Genomic DNA, 12954 nt, shown 5'->3' with positions numbered 1-12954 from the left:
CAATATGTGAACATTCACTAACCCAAATCATAGCTCAATATGTGAACATTCACTAACCCAAATCATACACAATATGTGAACATTCTCTAACCCAAATCATAACTCAATATGTGAACATTCTCTAACCCAAATCATAGCTCAATATGTGAACATTCACTAACCCAAATCATAACACAATATGTGAACATTCTCTAACTCAAATCATAGCTCAATATGTGAACATTCACTAACCCAAATCATAACACAATATGTGAACATTCACTAACCCAAATCATAGCTCAATATGTGAACATTCTCTAACCCAAATCATAGCTCAATATGTGAACATTCACTAACCCAAATCATAGCTCAATATGTGAACATTCTCTAACCCAAATCATAACTCAATATGTGAACATTCTCTAACCCAAATCATAGCTCAATATGTGAACATTCTCTCTGCAAAGGTTGACTTTGGAATTCAGTAGAAACATTAGGAATCCCACAGTGCAGAGACGATCACATTTCATAAACCAAACTCAACGGTTTAACACTCGTGTAGTTCAAGACCAACTCTAGATCTTTAAATGTGGAAATAAGGCTGAAAATGTGTTTTTTTATTTAACAAGCAAAAATGTCATATTTTCAGTGGTTTGATCTTTCAAAGGTCTTACATGTCTCCTTCAAAAAAAAAAAAAATATATATATATATATATATATATACATATATATATATATATATATATACATATATATATATATATATATATATATATATATATATATATATATATATATATATATATATATATATATATATATATATATATATATATATATATATGTAAATGTAAATGAAACATCTTTGGCTTTTAGTTTAAAGACGTCATTTTGAGCTCTGGCAAAAAAATATACCTCAATGGGGAACATAATGTACGGAATGTAATACATACATGAATACAATTTAAGAAATCAGTATTCCTCAAACAAAATTAAACTGGAGGCAGAGTTTAGAAACGGCACCATGCAGAAAGCTCAAAAAGATATTGGCCAGGCGTTTCCCATCATGCACTGGGGCATGCAGTCTGCGGCACCTTGCTCTAAAATCAGCGGCTGCCTTGCTCTCTTGAGACTGTTAACCACGTGACGTGTGCATGACGTCAGAGCAAGTCGGACACCTGGGCAGAACTGGCTCATCTCGAACGAGCCTCGTGTTTTGAGTCCAAGCTCCAGACAAAATGCACAAAACTCATTTTAAAAGTATCTTCCACCATCAAATGTTGGCTGAAAACCAAACATCTTAAATCAGTTATTAAAACGGTTCCACATACATCACATGTCGGCTATTAATAAACACCAAACTTTACCGACTGTTCAGTGAGCAGATGTGCTGCTGCTGCTCTGGGCCGTTTGCTTTTACATTCCCAGTAAACCATGACTGGAGGGAGAGGTTAAATAAGCCGCTCTGCCGCTTCCAACGGGCGTTACGTAAGAAAAGAAAACACATGGACCTCCTGTCAGCTCACGCGCACGCGGCGGATCCAAGTGACGCGCAGATTCACCCACGCGTTTATTCTCCAACTTCGGTTCTAGGAAGCAACACAAACACACTCACACACACACACACACACACACACACACACACACACACACACACACACACACACACACACACACACACACACACACACACACACACACACACACAGCTGTGTGCAGGAATACACCTCCGCCACCAGAGTCCATTCCAAAAATCATGCGGTAATGAGAACTAGAGGCTGAACGCAGAGGAGCTGCGCCGCGCGCTCGAGCCCCGCGCACGGCTGCGTTTCAAGCCCGCAGACATTCGGCCAAAAATCCGGCTTTCTTGCACGCGCTGCCAGCGTCTGTAGCCGCGCGCGGGGAACGACCCTATAATATCAATAACACCTATACTACATATAATACATATAATACCTAATAGAGTCCAGGTGAGCTGTGCGCGTGCGTGAGCAGCAGCCCGTGACTTACCAGAAGTGAAGCGCGTGTTTCCCGTCCGGCTCGGTGACTTGAGGACATGAGACGAGGTGCGGACGGGCCGATGGACCGAGCCGACTGATGAAGAAGAAGATGAAGATGATGATGAAGAAGATGAAGATGATGATGATGATGGTGATGGTGATGGAGTGAAACCATGAACGCAGCAGACGCAGGAAGGCAGGAGTCCCATCCAGCGCGTGCAGCCTCTCCCTGGGCAACGTGTCCGAGAGGGGCGGGGCTCACCACCCTCCTTCAGTCTGGAGCACACACACACACACACACACACACGCACACACACACACACACACACACACACGCACACACACACACACGTATGCACACACAAATAAACGGAAGCTATAGTGGAAAAATAAATGACACAGTTGAGAGTACACACGTGATCACGTCGTGACGTAACAATGCAGCGCGCGTCACGGCCCGTGTTCCTTCAATTAAGCTCTCTCATTGGATCAGAGTCTCGCTGCAGCAGGGGGCTAATTAAGGCTGCGTTAAGGGACATCCTGGAAATGTCAGTTATTTAAACAGACACGTCACACGTGTTTCTTAACTACTTCAGCTTGTGGTATTAGATACAAATGATACACTATTTTTAAAGGACTGGTATGAGTATGACTAAAGTATTGTGTTTATTTCTGAACTCCTACATGATATTATGGAGTTATTATGAGCTTATGGAGAATTAAAGATGGCATTACAATATGTATAATATATATATATATATATATATATATATATATATATATATATATATATATATATATGACTATATTACAATATATACATATGTACACAAAATATATACTTATACGGACGTTCTCCCCTTGTCATCATGGTTCCCTCCGGGTTCTCCAGCTTCCTCCCACAGTCCAAAGACATGCAGCTCTAAATTACCTGCAGGTGTGAATGTGAGAGTGAATATTTATACATATACATATGTATATATTTACATATGTATGCATATGGTATGACTGAGGTATTGTGCTTACTTCTAAACTTTATGAGCTTATGGATGATTAAACGTCGTTATTGTTTATAAACTTAATGAATGCACATTAATCCATATTCAAACAAATGTAAATGAGTATAAAGTACACATACGGCTTCAAATTAAGAATTAATTAACAAAATATGCTATTGAGTAGTTTGATTAGAAAGAAATTAAACATTTATTGCAACATTTTCCTGACTACAAAACCAGCTGGTACCTCATATTTGTGTGTGTGTGTGTGTGTGTGTGTGTGTGTGTGTGTGTGTGTGTGTGTGTGTGTGTGTGTGTGTGTGTGTGTGTGTAATGGTTTTGGCTTTTGGAGGATTTTCCTTCCAAGCTCCTCTAAATCGTATTAATGGACACTAAAGATGCACCGACCAATCGGCTGCAGGTCGTAACCGGCGGCTGTCAGCTGATCGTGAGAAGTGATCGTGATGCTTTGAAGCCTCGAGTTTGTCCTTTTGTCCGCCGCCATCTTGGTTTCAGTGAACAGGAAGTGACCTTATATGGACTGAGGAGGAGTGAGGTAGAGACGCCGTATACGTCTCTGGTGTCGATCTGTCAATCACTTTGTAGCCCCGCCCTAAAGCGTCCCCTTAATGGTCTGTTTGACTCTAAATGACCATAATTTACTCAATGAACATCACGCTGTATTGAAGAAGACTTGAAACTAGAGATTGAGACATAAACTCATGTTTACAATGTTTACTGAGGGTAAACTAAGTGTATAGCAGTATATCAGGTCATACATGTGAACATGTGATCATACGTAATACTACTGATGCAGTATTACGTATGATCACATGTTCACATGTGGAGCTTTCTGTCCACACACTTCTTCACATGGCTCAGAATCATACTGCAATCTTCATGTTTGTGTGTGTGTGTGTGTGTGTGTGTGTGTGTGTGTGTGTGTGTGTGTGTGTGTGTGTGTGACACAGGAAGATGACGTCTGAATTCCTATTCTTCCCCACAAAGCTCTGATTGGCTTAGCTGTTTGTTTTTTAAACCATGAAAACATCAACAAGCACAAGGCCAGATGTGACTCGAGGCGTCTGGAATGAACGTAAACGACAAACCACGTTCACTTTTTTTTAAAGATTTCGATGGATCACATCCAACATGACATAAATATAAAACATCACGTTAAACCTTCGTGAGATTTGTTCCGCTTGTAAACTCTGAAACCTTAAACCAGCCGTGGCCGTCTGCAGATCAAAGCTCAAGTCTTTTAGGAAGCGGCTGCGCCCAGCAATCCATCACTGGACTTCCCTCCACACATACATACATCGAAAGCTTCACAACAATTCGGTGATGAATGTTTCTTTTGAGTTTTTGTATGTTTTTTTGTGAGATGTTTTGGACAAAAGACTGAAGAGTTTTAACTCAACATATTTGCACTAACTCGTGCTGCCGTTGAACAGGAAGTGTGTTGAAATGTCGTCTCCTTCATTGTCTCATGAAATATTTATATTTCTATAATGTTTTCTACAGTGTTTGGACTGCAGCTCTTTTAATTGCATGAGCTCATTGTGTCCTCTTCTTCTTCTGAAACCTCTGATGTAAATGTTTGTAAAATGTTGTAAAATAAAGATATTTAAAAAAAGGTCCTCGACGTCACAAAACCTTCTTTACATCACTCGTTTTGGGATTTCCTCGAAATGGACAAATTAGAACCAGTGAACATTTGGTATTTTTACTTGATTAACCATCAATAGGTAGAATTGGGAGAATCTACAATCTTCAACTCTGGTTTTTCCAGTTTGCTTCCCAGAAGCCAAAAGGGAAGAGAGAGGCTGTTTGATTACAATCAGTTTTTGGATAAGTTACATTAGTTAAATGTAGATAAATTAGACTTTTTATTGGGCATCAACCTTCATGTTTAAGTGCATGTTGTCACAATAAACATGACTTTAAGCATGAAAAGTCTATAAATGTTCAAAGAGAACAATCATTCCCATAGAAGTTGCTCGTGAAGTCAATATCAGAAAATACAGATAAAATTACCCGGATCGGTGATCTTTCGCATCAATGTGCACTAGCGTTTCCTTTAAGCCCCGCATATATATATATATATATATATATATATATATATATATATATATATATATATATATATATATATATATATATATCCGCTAAGTTACAGACATCTCTTTCCCAATGTAAGTCTATGGGGAAGTGTCTATTTAGGCATCATACTGAACTCAGAGATTGTAATTCCACCATTTGGCCACGATGTCAAATCTTCTTTTACCCGGTAAACTTATCGGGGGCTTGAAAATAAACGTGTTCAAGTCGCAGTTACACCGGTCATGCATAGATTCAAATGAGAGTTTGTATTTGTTACGTGCAGTCTCTAGATGACCCTTATTGACACTTAGTCCCGCCCTCTAATACAGACTGGCCAATGACAGCGCAGCATCAGCCATCTCTGAGGGTCCGTAGCCTCCCGTCAATGGTTTCAGATGTTCTTCACGTTCAGGCTGGTTTAGTGGCTCTGGAGCTCGTCGTGGTTAAACGTTGTGTAGCAGTGATGCTCGTTACCTGGAGAGGTTGGAAGAAGACGTACATTTACATCCCGACATGCTGGATTTATCCTTCTAGTTTTTCCTCCAGAGTGCAGTTAGTGACAGTGTGTGCTTGTATTAATTAAATCAAACATTACAGCGGTGGTCGTTTCTGATCCGACGCCGCTGCTATAAATACTTCTGTTATTGTTTGAGCTTCTCTGGCTGTTCACCCGACCCAACCCCACCTCAAACAGAGACGACAGGAGGACGTGACCTCGTGTCCTCAGCTGCACAGCGCTCTGAACTCAAAGTGCTCCGAGCCGGCGGGTTGAGAGAGTGAGACGTTTGTGTGATTTGTTTGTTCAGATAGATTTTGAGATAAACGATGAGATTTCTCTTTCCCACCGTCTCCAAGACAGCTAAGGATTCATTAGGATAGAAGAAGGATCATTATTAATCACCTTCTAAATTAGTCATTTGTCTGATTAATTCATGGGGAAATCTGGCAAGAACAACAGCGACACCAGGGACGAGCAGCAGGTTAAAAACAACAACAACAACAACTGGATCAAAGAGGGGGAACGGGGGACATGCCTCGCTGCGAAACAAGTAATCGCTTGTGATGAATGCGAGACACCGAATCCCAAAAAACACGACGATTATCCTCCTGTTTCGTGTTGAACACACACCCTGTAACGAGCCGGAGCTCAGGCCTGAACATGTTCGCAGAAAAACAGCCTTGAATGGATTCACTGTTGACAGAGGTGGAAAGTACATTTACTCAAGCACTTTACATAAGTACTGCACTGAATTTATTTAATTGAAATGTGGTTACTAGTTTCTTTAAAGATTTAGATTATTAATCTGAAATCAACAAATGATAATTGTTATGTAAACTAAGGTAGCGTTAATTTAGCGTAATGTTTACTTAGCATGATGTCAATTAAGGTAACGTTAATTTAGCGTGATGTCAACTTAGCGTGATGTTAACTTAGCGTGATGTGCATAATGTTAACTTAGCGTGATGTTAACTTAGTGTAATGTTAACTTAGTGTAATGTTAACTTAGCGTAATGTTAACTTAGCGTAATGTTAACTTAGTGTAATGTTAACTTAGCGTAATGTTAACTTAGTGTAATGTTAACTTAGCGTAATGTTAACTTAGCGTAATGTTAACTTAGCGTAATGTTAACTTAGCGTAATGTTAACTTAGTGTAATGTTAACTTAGCGTAATGTTAACTTAGCGTAATGTTAACTTAGCGTGATGTGCATAATGTTAACTTAGCGTGATGTTAACTTAGCGTGATGTTAACTTAGCGTGATGTTAACTTAGCGTGATGTTAACTTAGCGTAAAGTTAACTTGGTGTGATGTTAACTTAGCGTGATGTTAACTTAGCGTGATGTTAACTTAGCGTAATGTTAACTTAGCGTGATGTTAACTTAGCGGGATGTTAATTTAGCGTAAAGTTAACTTAGCGCAAAGTTAACTTAGCGTGATGTTAACTTAGCGTGATGTTAACTTAGCGTAAAGTTAACTTAGCGTAAAGTTAACTTAGCGTGATGTTAACTTAGCGTGATGTTAACTTAGCGTAATGTTAACTTAGCGTGATGTTAACTTAGCGTAATGTTAACTTAGCGTGATGTTAACTTAGCGTGATGTTAACTTAGCGTAAAGTTAACTTAGCGTGATGTTAACTTAGCGTGATGTTAACTTAGCGTAAAGTTCACTTAGCGTGATGTTAACTTAGCGTAAAGTTAACTTAGCGTGATGTTAACTTAGCGTGATGTTAACTTAGCGTAAAGTTAACTTAGCGTAAAGTTAACTTAGCGTGATGTTAACTTAGCGTGATGATAACTTAGCGTAAAGTTAACTTAGCGTGATGTTAACTTAGCGTGATGTTAACTTAGCGTAAAGTTAACTTAGCGTGAAGTCAATTAAGTCAATCATTACATTGACGATAGCTGTCTGCTTAATTAATGTTCAAACTCCTTTGAAAGTGGTCATTAAGAGGTAGTAAATAAAGCTTCCATATGTTGGAGCCAACTTTGACAAATGATATTATCTTAAAGAACTGGCATTTACTTATTCATGTGTAATATCAATATTTATTTTTTCCTATTTTCTATGTGCAAAAATGTGAACTCAACCATTAGTTTTTGTTGATTTTACATTTGACTTGTCTTAACTGGTTGAATACTTAATAATAATGAATTGTACTTGCATATAGATTACCACTATCTTTGCTGCTGTGATGCTGCTAATAAAGGATTCTCTCATCTGAATGTTTTCTTACTGCAGCTGCCAAACAACTATAGAGGAACAAAGAATGCACGTCTACTTCTGAAATGTAGTGAAAGTATTGAGTAAACCAAGAGGAAGCGTTACGGCGTCCATACATGCTGCAGCCTGACAACGGTCACACGAGGCCTCTGCTGTCAGTTCAGCTATAAATCACTCAACGAAAAAAATAAATAGATCCCTTAATTTCACTTCATCTTTTCTGGGAAAAACAAAAACGTGACTCCGGGGACAGAAACCGTTTGGACTCTCCTCGTTTGACCCGAGGCAGCCTGCCAGCTGTGCCATAGGCCTCCGCCGCTGAGGTATGCCGCTCTGTATATATATCACATGAGGTTTTGTTCACAGCTCTGGCCGGCGTCCAGCTTGTCCTCAGGAAACCCAACATCCTGCTGCTGACACACGGCGGTTCATCGCTCCACGACGTGGGCCCTGCAGACGCAGATCAGATGGAACCCACAGACCTGATCCACAGCCACAGAGATGGCTGGTTTCATTTTATTTTTTATAAGCCTTATCGTGACAGCAGCTATAACTTTTTCAAGACACACCGTTCTTCTTTTGATTGGTGTGTGTGTGTGTGTGTGTGTGTGTGTGTGTGTGTGTGTGTGTGTGTGTGTGTGTGGGGGGGGGGTCGACTAAGTTCTCACCAGTGATGTGTTAAACTGATCCAAACACGACCTCACGCAACTCTGTCCGCTGGTAGAAATTAAAGTAACTAAAGTCCTGTTCGCACATGTAGACACATGTGAATGAGAGCAGGGATCAATATGCAGAGAAATCTGTATCTGTCATTTATATACACTTCTATACAACCAGAGGAGTCACCCCCTGGTGGTCAGTAGAGAGAATGCAGCTTTAACACATATAGCATTGACTTCTATACAACCAGAGGAGTCGCCCCCTGGTGGTCAGTAGAGAGAATGCAGCTTTAACACATATAGCATTGACTTCTATACAACCAGAGGAGTCGCCCCCTGGTGGTCAGGAGAGAGAATGCAGCTTTAACACATGAAGCATAGACTTCTATACAACCAGAGGAGTCACCACCTGGTGGTCAGGAGAGAGAATGCAGCTTTAACACATGAAGCATAGACTTCTATACAACCAGAGGAGTCGCCACCTGGTGGTCAGGAGAGAGAATGCAGCTTTAACACATGAAGCATAGACTTTACTCGACAGAAGCTGAGATCTTCACCTGAAGGGTGTTCTCTACTTGCTCGGCATACGGTAGAAGTTTCAGTCACTCTCACTCGTGCGCGCACACACACACACACACACACACACACACACACACACACACAAAAGTGCAATTTTAAGGTTGCGTTAGATGATGACTATTAAAAACATCTGTCTTATGCAAGTCCTCCAACTTTAAGGAACTGCAAATTGTTCCTTAACTTCTTGAGAATAAGTCGGTACAGTTGTCTTATTCAGCACCTCCCCTGTTTCACAATAGTGTTGCAGTGAAAACATTATATTAACAAAGTATCAACAGTTCTGGACTGTATTTTAAATTATTTTAAGTAATCATGTGTGATGAAGAGCAGCAGCCAGTAGTCCTGATTAATATCTGCACTTCAGTGTTTAAAGTGTGCTTGTTAATGTTTACATCCCTGTATGAAACTAAAACATTATCATTAATCCATATGTCCCGGGTCTCCCCATAGTTTGCATGTTGAAGTGTCCTTGAGCAAGACACTGAACCCCCGTTGCTCCCCGGGCGCTTCTCAGCAGCCCACTGCTCCTGCCAAGGATGAGTTAAATGCAGAAGACCTATTTCATGTATGTATGTAAAAAGTATGTAATATGACACAAAAAAATAAAGTTTAAGTTGAAGAATATGTTTGATGGTGACATTGATTAAAGTGGTTGTGTGTAATGTGAAAAGAGATCAAGATGAAATCCGAGTTAAACATTAATGAAGCGGAAGCTTGTTTGTTTTGATGTTCGTCTGCCATCTAGTGGACAGAAGTATTAATGAATGCAGCTTTGAGGGAAAAGTCTGGTGATAAATATCTTATTATTGAAAACAAATCCCCAAACCAACAGTGAATGTATGTAATAGCAAGTATAGTGTGCATCACATATCACATGTGCTCCATTAGCACGCTGTTGTTGCTTCATCCCACACCAACACACACGCTGCAGTTTATTTTTGATTTAATCCTACACACACCGTCCTGCTGCCACAGACTCACATGTGGAATGTAGACCCAAACAGATTCTCTACTTCCTCCTCCTTTAATCAAAAGATCAACACATGTGTTCTTTTTCTTCTTTTCTGCGTGTTTAACGTCACATTGCTATGAATTGTGGGTACATATTTTTAGGTGATTCTACACTAAATAAAACACATGCATATTAATATTATATTACATTTCTGCCAATGATCCCTCCAGAAGTGCATGCAATTTTTATTTATTTAAGACATGTGCAGCTTCTGTTTACAGTATTTCTATGTTTATTGATATATAACTGAAGCGTGTTTCTCTGCAGCTGCTTCAACATTCATTGAGTAAATACAGTAAATACGTTTCTACTGTTCATCTCCACATGCAAACCAACAGCGTGAGGAGAACAAGCGTCCAGCGGAGATCTGAAGAGACAAAAAGGCACATATTCATTTATAGTTTGTTCACATGATTGAATGTGAAAACAACTGTTTGTGTAACGTTTGTTTAAAGACGACAGTGGCCAGATAAACCTTTATCAGCCTATTGTTATTATTATTATTATTATAGACTGCAAGGCTACTTTTTGTGTAGAGAGAATTCAGCTTTAACTCAAGAAGCATAGACTTCTATACAAACATAGGAGTCACCCCATGGGGGTCAGTTAAGATAATGCAGCTTTAACACATGAAGCATATACTTCTATACAACCAGAGGAGCCGCCCCCTGGTGGTCAGGAGAGAGAATGCAGCTTTAACACATGAAGCATAGACTTCTATTCAACCAGAGGAGTCACCCCCTGGTGGTCAGGAGAGATAATGCAGCTTTAACACATGAAGCATATACTTCTATACAACCAGAGGAGTCACCCCCTGGTGGTCAGGAGAGATAATGCAGCTTTAACACATGAAGCATAGACTTCTATACAACCAGAGGAGTCACCCCCTGGTGGTCAGGAGAGATAATGCAGCTTTAACACATGAAGCATAGACTTCTATACAACCAGAGGAGTCGCCCCCTGGTGGTCAGGAGAGATAATGCAGCTTTAACACATGAAGCATATACTTCTATACAACCAGAGGAGTCACCCCCTGGTGGTCAGGAGAGATAATGCAGCTTTAACACATGAAGCATAGAACGGAACAATGTTTGCTGAGTACGGTGTGCTTCATGTAAACTCACCTGACTGATTCCCTCCACTCTTTGGTGCCGAAGTGACCGACTCTTAAGAAAAAACAAACACTTCCTGTTACCTCACAGATCAACGCCCCCCTCACCTCACCTCACCTGTCACACTCACCTGACATCCTGGCCAGCTCCACGCTGTAATCAGAGAACTCGTGAGGTTTGCTCACGGAACAGACGTGAGCCCCGAAGTCCTGCTCGTGGACGCGTTGGACGGTGAGCGTGATGCTGCCGGGCCTGTAGGCGACGGCGTACCCCGCCGTGCAGTTCTGGTAGGCCCTGTGTTTGATGTAGTGACACAGCAGCTCGTTGCGGGGGCTCCTCCACTGAACGGACAGCTGGGAGACCTGAGCGTGGTCCTCATAGCGGTACGGACACGGCAAAGTGACTCGCTGACCAGGCTGGCAGAGCACTTTCACTACGCTGCCTGGAGACAGAAGGAAGGTCAGAGAGGTCATTTGTGGAGACGCTTTTTAATAGCAGAAAAAATGTACTTAAAGTACTGAAAGCTACAATGAGGAACTTTAATTTGGTGTTGATTCTGGTGCCCCCTGTGGACTACAGTGGTACTGTTTCTGAGCACTAGAGTCCCTTAAAAAAAAACTATAATTTTACAGCAACAGGGTCCTACAGTTCTGGTTTGGGTTAGGGTAGTACAGTAAAAAGTACAATAGGGACCTCTGAAATGTAGTATTTTAAGAAATTAAATATTTACCTCTGAGATGTAGTATTGTAAAAAGTACAATATTTACTTCTAACATGTTGTGGAGAAGTATAGAGTTGCATAAAATAGAAGTAAAGTACAAGTACCTTAAGCTTTACTCAAGTCTAGTACTTGAGTAAATGCATTTTTCTTTACAGAATAACTACATTGAGCCCCGTTATACAGGTCGATAGATTGATCTAAAATAAGTGCCTGTCTGCATATTGAATCACACCCGATTCTTCGAGTCATGGAACGCACCTTCTCCGACCCACTGGGACAGGACCAGTCCGAGGTACAGAGCCGTCCCCGTCTGGTCCAGAGGTGTTCTTCTCATTTGGTGACGGGTTAATAACTCCACAGGTCTGAGTACATGAATATCGTTCAAGAAACCTTCAGCACGAAGTCCAGAGCCGACGTTCTCACTTTTGTTTTCAGTGATATCCGATTACAAGCTGCGTCTGTGGTCACGAGGCAGAGCGAGACTCCTGTCTTTGTGCTTCATCACGACTGAGCGACCAGAAGAGTCTCATCGGGGTGTTTTACAGGATGAGTCAACAGAAAGCGGCACAAGATGGCCGAATCGTTTACGACCATCCAATGAGAAACAGAGAGGTCGGCCTCGAGGTCGAACCCCAAACTGTCAAAAATAAAAGCGACAAAATGCAACGTAAACGAAAAGCAACCACAGAAATGAGGAGAAGATTTCAAACAGCTAATTAGCAATGGAGGTCCATTTAATAGCTTTCTGGAGTTTTCGGGGAATCAAAGAGAGTTTTTAAACGTCTACTGACTTTACTCGTGGAGGATTAAAACTCAACAAAGCAGCGTGCAACAACACTATTACAGCACCGTACGCCGTAGGTCACGCTTGCGCGACTCGCCGATTCTTGTCATTTTGCCACAAGCCGATCTTTAGGAGATCTCCGGGAGGTCGTCTTATCTGCTGCTCTCTCATCATTGAGCATGAATTGAGAGCCTTAAAACTACAACCTCGTTTTAAAAAGATGTGTAGAGGAAAGCAGCTCACTGCAGCCACTAATACTGATACAACCTGATGCTCATATATCTG

This window comes from Taurulus bubalis (assembly GCF_910589615.1).
Source record: "Taurulus bubalis genome assembly, chromosome: 15".
Taxonomy (NCBI): Eukaryota; Metazoa; Chordata; class Actinopteri; order Perciformes; family Cottidae; genus Taurulus; species Taurulus bubalis.
The sequence above is the reverse complement of the archived record's forward strand: the minus strand, read 5'-3'. Positions refer to the sequence as shown.